Source organism: Anoplopoma fimbria, chromosome 5 (assembly GCF_027596085.1).
Source record: "Anoplopoma fimbria isolate UVic2021 breed Golden Eagle Sablefish chromosome 5, Afim_UVic_2022, whole genome shotgun sequence".
NCBI classification, from domain to species: Eukaryota; Metazoa; Chordata; class Actinopteri; order Perciformes; family Anoplopomatidae; genus Anoplopoma; species Anoplopoma fimbria.
In genome coordinates, this window is record NC_072453.1 from 9,659,286 (window position 1) to 9,670,022 (window position 10,737).

The following is a 10,737-nucleotide window of genomic DNA, read 5'->3' on the forward strand; positions in this document are numbered from 1 at the left end:
TCACATCTCCTCTTTGTTTTGTTGTCGTTTTGTGTGGATCAAGTGTCTGCAGGTCATTTGGTTTAATACCAAATAATAATATACAACTTATATGAGAGCATAATAGTATTTTTAACAGAAAACAAGTTTGTGCATTCAAACTATAAAGACTGGCAGTTTATTTTTCGAGCTTTGAAAGTTTTGGATTATCAAACTACCACCTGCAGACTCTCAGCTAGCAACCTGCTATCTATCATACAAAAATACTGACAACAATAATTAAAGTATTATAAATGTTTGGATGCATGCAGCAAAGAACTTATGTGTTACTCAACTTCTTTGGGAAATCTGCTTTATACATATTTTGTTTTGAAATCAAGTGTCTGCAGGTCTTTTTATGACATTCATGTTTTAATACCAAATAATATATATATTTTTTTATTTTCTTGAACACAAACCAAAAAATAGTTTAACGGTGCAGGTTTGATTTGGTGCTGAAATGCAAACAAAACAGTCTTCACTTTATGAAATAACTTAAGATCTTTCAGAAGGTTTTAGGTTATATCATCCAAAGTAACACTAAAACCTGCAGACTGATAAAAATAATGACAACAATAACAAAAATGTAGATTTTTCATAAGACACTGAAGCGGTTTGAACACATGCATGGCTGCTCTCCATTCAGATTTCGGTCATTCACTCTTTTCCGGACAGAAAATCTTAGCAAACAACCAGTTTTTAAGTGTTAAAACAAACTGTTGGCACGAAACTGTTCCACGAAACTCTGTGGGACAAAAATACCAAACAGCTGGCTCATATTTCAGATTGCTGTTAAAGGGGTTGATCAATTACAGATGAAAGCTCCTCCTGCCGTCCAATCAGCAGAGACTATCTCCACCCGCCCCGCTCCATCCCTCCCATCTGCCTTACCGGGTTACAGAAGCAGGAGGACAGCTATCTATACATCACACAAACACATCACACACACACACACACACACACACACACACACACACACACACACACACACACACACACACACACACACACACACACACACACACACACACGGATACTCTAGAAGTTGAGGTTTTTGGGGACCTCCCAGGGGAACTCTTTCCTGCCAAAGTGTCCATAGCAGGCCGTCTTCTGGTAGATCGGTCTCTTCAGGTCCAGATCTCTGCAGCACAATCGAGATCAATTCAGGTTAAACATTTTCAGAGTGACATAAAGTCAGTGGTGAAAAGAAACAAAGTACATTTACTCAAGTACTGAACTTAAGAACAACGTTGAGTTACTTTGCTTGAGTATTTCCACACTTCTACTCCACTAAATTTCTTTGAAAGCTTTAGTGAGTAGTAACTTAGTGTTTTTTGTTTCTATTAAATAAACATTTCTCCTCCAAACCACATGGCCTCGCTTAAAGTTACTGTGAGGAGCTTTAATCTGGTCTCAGTTTAGTCCTGATCCTCTATATGACCCACATCAGTAAACAAGACCATCAGAGAGAAGATCGTCTGTTTCTATATAGTTATTCTTAAAGCTCGTCATCGGAGCCACCGGGTCGGATTCTGATGAAATCAGATGAAATCATGAAGGTTTACTAGAAACTCCTTCAGCTCAGACTCCAGCAGAATTAATTTGTGTAATACTTGAAGTACATTTCGTTGCTAATACTTGCACACTTTTAATTAAGTAGTTTTTTCGATGCAGGATTTTTACACACAATAGTATTGGTGGGTACTTTTACTTAAAGGAGACATATGCTAATTTTCAGGTTCATACTTGTACTTGAGGTTGCTATTAGAGTCTGTTTACATGCTTCAATGTTCAAAAAACACTTTATTTTTCTCATACTGTCTGTCTGAATTTACCTGTATTCACTCTCTGTCTGAAACGCTCCGTTTTAGCGCCTGTCTCTTTAAGACAGTCTGCTCTGATTGACTTGTGAGAAAAATATGTTGCATGTAAAGATAGCTCTGAATTTATTCTTGTATTTCACAAGATATCAACTTAATAGTAATCTGTCTGAGTACTTCTTCCACCACAGAGTATGGTTCAATCCCGTTTCTTGTAACAACAAAGCAGATGCAGTGTGATACGTTTAGTGCCAACCTGACGATGAAGCCGGGTCGGAGGTCAAAGTTCTTGTTGACGACCTGCAGCAGCTCCTTCTCGCTCCGCTGAGAGGATCCGTAGGTGAAGAGGGCGATGGAGAGCGGGTGGGCGACTCCGATGGCGTACGCCACCTGAAAATACAGACAAGAGAAAACATTGATACATCTCTGGGCGGGTTGTTGTCATCCAGGGTTCATGGCTATAACTACCAGAATTAATGCGCCGTAATTCATGGAAATCCCACAAAACATTTGGGATTTGTTTTTCTAACAAAGCCCAATCTTTCACACAGGAGATCACTGTTGGTTCCGCTTGTGAGATGAAAAGTCAACGTTGATTTATTTGTCACGTAACTATAGAACTTCAGTAACAACACTTCTTCAGTTATTTTAATCCAACCTATAATCATTTACAAAACCTTCTATTTGTATTAAATCATCTTTTTCTAAACATAAGTATTTCACGATCTTTTCCTAAACCTAACTAAGTTGTTTCCTGTGAAGATGGAAGTTTATTTTGAAAAGACAGCATGCATGTAACAAACAAATTGACACGTGTTGCCGGACTTTCACAGGAAAACACACGAAAAATATGGAGTGACTTTTCCGAAGATATCATACCAACTGTTGTGTGAGAATATGTTGTTTTAGTTTGTCAGTGGTCTGTATTTTAGACCTCGTTCTTGTGGAACAGCAGGATTTTTGTAAATGTTAAAGTGTTTTTCTTTGAAAGCAGCTGAACACAAACATCACAGATGTACATTTTGGAAGGATGCGTTGGTCTCACCTGCACCAGAACCCTCCTGCACAGTTTGGCCTTCACCAGAGACTTGGCCACCCAGCGGGCGGCGTAGGCAGCGGACCGGTCCACCTTTGTGTAGTCCTTCCCAGAGAAAGCCCCCCGCCGTGCGCCCCCCAACCTCCGTATGTGTCCACGATGATCTTCCTGCCCGTCACTCCGGCGTCGCCCTGAGAGACACGCAGAGATTTATGTTTACAATGTACACAAACAATTGTTTCAAAATGCTTTTCCAACAAAAAATACTTTAACTTTTGATACCTAAAGTATATTTTGTAGTTAATACTTGTGTACTTTGACATAAGTAGAATTTAGATGCAGTAATTTTACTCACAATGAAGTATTTCTGCATTGTTGTTTTGGTACTTTTACTTAAAATTACGTACTTCGATTTTGTGTTTATTTTGGCGGTCCCTGTGGACAAAAGTTTCTGAGCACCAGTCTCCCTTTAGAAAAACCTCTAATACTACTGCAGCAGAGTCTGACAGTCTGCTCTACACAGTCCTGGTTTTGGTAGTATTAACAGTGATCAACAGAATTTACTTGGATTTTGTTACATCTCTGAAAGTGAAAATGTGCCACACTTTGTTGGTGGAAAACAATTGCAAGGGAAAGGAAGCATTTAGACAAGATTCACAGCTGCAATAAACAATTTTTAATTGGGTCATCCGTTCATTTTAAAGGAAATTAAATGTAAGGAAAAATTCTCATCTTAATTTAAAGATGGTGTCTAAAATGTCAATGACATTCATTCATGATATAATACAGAGAAAATCGTTTAAGTTGGTAAAATCAACAAATGTTTGGCAATTTCCTTTTCATAAAAACATTCAAACAATTAATCGAGTTTTAAAATTGTAAATCGACAAAAAACTGTATCATTATTTTTGTTTCTGCAATGCAATTATTTAAAGCATTAAATCATCCTGTTAAGAAAAGGTCAACAGTTTGCATCTTCATATCTTGTGCATTTTCACCAACTTTCAACATGTACGAAGAAGAAAAAACTGTCAAAACTCATCAGCATTTGCAGCATAAACAACAAGATCATTGTGAGAGCAACACGTTTCATCAGAGTCTTCATAACACACATTTTTAACAGCATGAGCCTGAGAGAAGAAACCCTCGTACCTGTGGTCCACCGATCACGAAGCGTCCGCTGGGCTGCAGGTGGTAGATGGTGTTGTCGTCCAGGTACCTGGACGGGACCACGGCCTTGATGACCTTCTCCTTCAGGACCTTCTTCTGCTCCTCCAGACTCACGTCGTCGTCGTGCTGCACCGAGATCACCACGGTGTGAACCCTCTTAGGGATCACGGCGCCGTTCTCTTGGGTGTAGTGAACCGTCACCTGGACGGATGTGAGTGGAGAGGTTTTAGTTTACGGTAGATATTACTTTGTGTTGTGTACAAACTGGGATATAATTGTTAGGACATGTAGAGTGATAAACATTTTTAACCCGTAAGCTATAAACATGGTAGTCTCCCGGCTCAGATGTTACATACCAGTCTGCTCTGGATGGTCAGCACATTCTGGAGATCACTATTACCGTCCCATCTACTAGTGACTATTTAAAGATCTTTTAAACTGTATGTAAACATATTATTAAGGGTTTATTTTGGATGACTTTGAAGCAGGGCATTAAAACTATGAAAGGATCTGGGATTCTTTACTTATACACACTTGGTTAAGTCTTATATCAGAATAAAGGGATGGAAAGATCTTTATTGAGATATTTTGCACGAATGCCCCTGAATTACACTAATACGATACAAAAGCAACAACAGTGAAAGTTTTGTGAAGCAAAATTTAAGTAAAAGGTAAAGATTTATTTTTGTGGGATTTTGAACACCAAGTAAATGACCTACGTGTGCACAGTTACATTTAAGTAGACTTTTCTTTCACACTGAAAATGTTTTATTGGTCATTATGTGACAATTTAAAGGCTGAACTTCTTAAAAATGTCTTTAATTTCTGAATAATTCTTCTATTTGGATGAAACCTTTATTGAGGCAGGTTGTATTAGTTATGAGAAGATAACGAATTTCAGAATTTAAGTCCATGTTTCTGGTGTTTCATAAGATCTATTTGGTCCAGACACTTGAAACTATGTCAGCACATGTGACATGTCTTTTTTTATCAGTAGTGTATTTGGATCCTCACCTGCGTCTTGGAGTCGGGGCGGAGCCAGGGGACGACCCCGCTGCGTCTCAGCTCGGCCATCTTGGAGTTGAGTTTGTGAGCGAGGACGACGGTGAGGGGCATGAACTCCTCCGTCTCATCGGTGGCGTATCCAAACATCAGACCCTGTCAGAACAGGAAGGAACCAATAAGTTATCTTCTGTTTACACTGGTGGAATGTAACTAAGTGCAACTACTCAAGTATTGTTCTTATGTACAATTTGGAGGTACTTTATGCTTTTACTCCACTAAATTTCTGGGGGAAATACTCTTTCCACAATTATGTTTTGATTGATGATTAATTCTTTAACAGCTTTAGTTGCTTTTCAGATTTAAAATATTTATGCAAAACATATATAACATGTAAAACTTCAAAATTTCAGAGGGAAATATTGTACTTTTTACTGCACTACATTTTATATACAACTTAAGTTATTTTGCAGATTCAGATTATTTATTATACATCTAGCAAGCAGTATATAACTTAGCCCCAGCTTTGCATCAATGATGTTTACATTACATCAATAATGACTAATAATACTGTAGTATTGTTCTGATAAAGGTCATTCTGCATATTTAGTTATTTTATTTTGAGTATTTTGAGGCTTATATTTTTTTAGGTATTTAAGTAAGGTTTGAAATGCAGGACTTTTACTTGTAAGGGAGTATTTTTGCACTGTAGTTTTACTACATTTATTAGTAAAAGATCTGAATACTTCTTCCATTCAAACAACCTCACATTGCCCTCCTACACTTTATATATAAAGAGTTCAATTCTAGAGCTATTCATGAACTTTGATCCATAGTTTTCAGTCTTTTCAAGTATTTCTGTAAAAACAAACATAATTTAAACTGTCAAAAAGGCATAAAGATAATAAAAGAGACAATTTGTTCTCAGTTGTGTTGTGTTTTTCCAGGTGACCTGGTCTCCAGCTCCGATGTCGCTCTCCAGACGGTCGATGTGAACTCCCTGTGCGATGTCTGGAGACTGCTGCTCGAGGGCCACCAGCACGTTACAGGTCTTATAGTCAAAGCCTGGACAGACGGAGACAGGGGACACTCAGAATCAACTCATACTCACACCATCAAACTAACCGTTGAAGGTGAGACCAAACATCTGGATCTCACGCTCACCTTTGTCTGAGTTGTCGTATCCGATGTCTCTGATGGTGTCTCTCACCACCTTCTGGTAGTCCACGTTGGCTCTGGACGTGATCTCCCCACAGAGCAGCACCATGCCAGTCTTACACACCGTCTCTGTGTCGACACATAGAGGACGTTACACGACGTTTTTGTCTTTATAAGATAGAAGTGTGATGTGAAAAATTAAACAATTATATCTCACGATTTGAGAGTTACAATGGTGTCAGACTGAAGTGATCAAAGGTGTGTGAAGAATCCAGTTATTATCTGTTTTTACAGTTTCATACATGAGAAGAATAATTGCTTTTACTGTGGTGTTGTTCTGCCATTGTGACTTGTGCCTACATTACCCACAATGCAACGGTGTGTTCTGCTAGTAGCAGCTCATGTTTATCATTTTACTTCTGTTGTAGTTTTATTTATCTCTTATTATGTATATTTTTTAAATTTCTAATTAATCTGTACTTATTTCTTTCTTTATGCTTCTGCAACAACCGAATAAAGCTTTTTCTTATTTTATTTAATTTAATTGTATTGTATTACATATTTTCTTGTCTTATCAATTTTATTATATAACATATTTTCCTGTCTTGCTTTTTTATTTAATTTAATTTAATTTAATTTATTTTATTTTGTTTAATTTGATCTTTTCTTATCTTAAGTTATCAGTTACAGAAAGTAAATCAATATTTTCACATACTTTCATGTTACTTTGTTAAGCTTTCTTATATATATATATATATATACATATAATCATATTATTTATCAGCTCCTGAGCCCCAAAAAACACATTTTTAATTAAATAAAAATGTTCCCTTATTTGTGCTCACCACAAGCCACTTTGGCGTCGGGGTCCTGCCTCAGATGAGCATCCAGAACAGCATCACTGATCTGGTCACATATCTTATCTGGGGGAAAAAAAACATAGATACACATGCATCAATATCTGCATCACGATGTCGTTCCCTCGTGTGACCTTCTGCTGCACATTCCTGATCTCTGCCAAGCCTAGAAGAGATCACATGTCAGCACTCCATCAGAGGCCCACTGATCCGTCCTAGAAGGAGCTGCAGATCTATGAATAGACTCGGCTCCTTGAATGTGACATCGAACGCTGTAACTCCATCAGATCATCAACTGTACAGAGACACATCCCACTTCACCACATTTCACACAGTGATACTGTATTTTATTAACTGCACAGTATGTTTCTGACAACTTAAGTCATTGAAAAATGTTCACACAAAACAAATAATTTCATAAAATATGATGCATTGCTCAGTGCACAAAATCTGCTTTTCAGAAAGTCATTTTAGTCTGTTAGTGAGTCTTTAAAGGAACATTTATACGTGAAATATGATATTTCTAGTTGTAATGTTCTGTTTTCACTCAATTCACAAACTATTTTCAATGCAAATCAACTTGTTTCAAGTATTTTCCAAAATCAAGTTTCATTTTTTATAATTCTAGTGCAGCAACCTGGCTTAATTCTACATTTTTAAACACATTGATTTAAATCAAAATCAAAAGAATATCATAAACAAATGTTTTCAGTTTGGAATTTAGGTTTTTATGACTCAATTATAGACAGAAATTTCTAAATATGATCAGGACTTTTGAAAATTGAACTGCCAACACCATGAATACTTTTACTTTTGATACTTTATGTACATGTTGCTGTTTATACTTTAGTACAGTAACTTAAGTAACATTTTTAAAGCACATCTTTTTACTCTTAAATCATATTTTTGTGTATTTTTTAAAAAAAACTTGTACTTGTTGTTTTATGTAAACTATTGTACTTTATATCAAGATGTGAAAACTTCCTGAAAAACTCTCAAATCTGAAGCTACACCTGTCTGTCTGTTCACCTGTCTGTTCACCTGTCTGTCTGTTCACCTGTCTGTCTGTTCACCTGTCTGTCTGAAGTTACCGGTGGGGGGGCGGAGCTTTGTGTCCGGAGACCGTGATGCTCTGCGGTCAGCTGACTCTCTCCATGTTTACCTTCACTAGTGTCGGACCGACAGGTGAGTTATGAGTGACGCGGTCTGTCACCTGGGCCGATTGGCACCACCCGGGGGAACCGCTTTAGTGACCCAAATCAAACACACCTAAGCTGACGCGTGAGCTACAGGTGCATTCTGCGTCTAGCTGCAAAAAAAAAAATGCTTACACGCAAATATGCTCGAGCTGCATCAACTTCTACATGTGCTTTGGTACTAGAGGACTCAAAGGTAGACAAGAGAATGACGTCGTACAGGTGAGTTCAACAACCAACAGTTATGAAGAGTTTTCAAACTGTGCAGCTCTTTTGTTTTTTCATTTATGTGTTAATTCTGTCTTAACATCTGTGTTGTTGCCTTGGTGATGTTTAAGTGACACCTTGTGTACTTTAAGTTGTCTAATAACACCTGTTGCATCTGCCGCCGTGTCCAATACCTTTTTGGGTTAATTGTTGGAAATTTATGTGTAATTTTTAAGAGTTTTGTCACATTATGGTTCATTTTAGTGAGATTGCATTAAGGAAGGTAGTTGTAAATGTCTGTTTATATTAGTTGATAATCAATTCATTGTTCCAGTTATTTATCAAACAATAACTTTGAAAAAATGCAACAGGTTCAAGATTTTCTGATTTTTTTCTTGTTCAGATTTTACAGTAAACTGTTGGGTTTTGGGCCAAAACAAAACAAGTAGTTTTTGAGACGTCACCTTGGGTTTCTGGAAGTTGTGATTGGAAGATTATCATATTTTTGACATTTAATAGACAAAAATGAGGTATCAGCATTATTAATAGATTAAACCTACAGCACTACATAAAAGGTAATAATGAGCTAAACTCTCAGCGATCACTGACTCTGTGTATGTTGTTATATTACTAACGTACTAAGAGTTAAATGTCAAGTACATGAGAGTAAACCCAGAGTGGTGTGCAGTTTTTATAGTCTGTCATTCAGCTTTTGAATCATTCAGACCTCTCAGGTGTCTGAGACGGATCTGCTGACTGTCAGAAGAGTCAAACTAAACATTGAGAGGCAGCCTTCAATGTTTAGTTTGACTCTTCTGACAGTCAGCAGATCCGTCTCAGACACCTGAGACATGTACGAACCAGGAAGGGACTCAATATGACGACAACGAAACCTAAAACTACTACAACGACACACAAAACGACCACAAAGACACATGATAGACTGTTAAGAGATGCACAGCAACAAAGAGACAAGAAACAACTACAACAACACACAAAACAACCACAAAGAGACATAAAGAGGCTACAAAGAGACACACAACCAAAAAAAGGATGCTACGTAACAACAATAAAGGTACAAAGTGACACAAAACATCACATGCACCTCAACTGTAACTATCCTTTTTTGGTAATGCACCAAAAATGTGCAAATCTTATTGTCAGTTCTGATGCTTTAAACACACACGAACAGAAATCAGTGCACAAAGTCAGAGTTATCCGGCTCTTAAAACTTTTCTAAAGCGCTCAGGACTCTGCACATTCCTCAAAGTCATCAATGATCAGTGAAACATGAAAAGCTCACGAGGACCGCCGCACCTCATTCATAAACCTGCAGCAGCAGCAGTGTGTTCGTGTGTGTGTGTGTGTGTGTGTGTGTGTGTGTGTGTGTGTGTGTGTGTGTGTGTGTGTGTGTGTGTGTGTGTGTGTGTGTGTGTGTGTGTGTGTGTGTGTGTGTGTGTGTGTGTGTGTGTGGGGGTGGGGGGTCGTCTGCTCTACTCACCAGGGTGTCCCTCTCCCACGGACTCCGAGGTGAACATGAAGGAGCCATCATGAGGAGCTCGCTCGTAGATCCCGTCCATCGTCCCGTTCATCTTGTTCACTTGATGTGTTTCTATTAAAGACGGAGGAGGAGGAGGAGGAGGTGGTGGAGGAGGGGGGGAGAGACGGAGAGCGTGGCTGCAGCCTAAACTCACCGACACCGAGAGAGAGCAGCTGGATAACCCTGCACTATATGAGGCTAAAAACAACACACATGAGGGGTGGGGGGGGGCATGTGAACCAGTGGGTTAAACCATTCAGAGGCCTCAGAGGGGAGCTGGGATTCCTCTCTTCTTCTTCTTCTTTTACTCTGAGACTCTTTTCTTTAAGTCCTCCAGCGTTGAAAAGTGTGACAGGAAGTGAACTCCTAAAACTCAGACCGGTCTGAAAGTTAAAACTCTTTAAATCAGAGAGTTTATTTAAACAAAGTTTTTTACTGTGAAGCTCCTCCTCTGGTTCATTCATGCCCGGCTCTTTTGTTTCTTTGTACCTGGGGGCCCCTGAGGTCTATGATGGGACACACACACACACACACACACACACACACACACACACACACACACACACACACACACACACACACACACACACACACACACACACACACACACACACACACACACACACACGAGTACAATTTTGTGGTACTTTTATACTTCTACATCACTGCATTTCAGAGGGGAATATTGTACTTTTTACTTTTTACATTTATTTTTAAGCTTTAGTTACTTTTC

At 38.4% G+C, this 10,737-nt stretch overlaps 1 pseudogene; it reads right to left on the reverse strand.

The window, feature by feature from the left end:
• Positions 1 to 1,044: 1,044 nt before the first annotated feature.
• On the reverse strand, positions 1,045 to 10,114 carry LOC129091315 (S-adenosylmethionine synthase-like; annotated as a pseudogene).
• Positions 10,115 to 10,737: the final 623 nt, after the last annotated feature.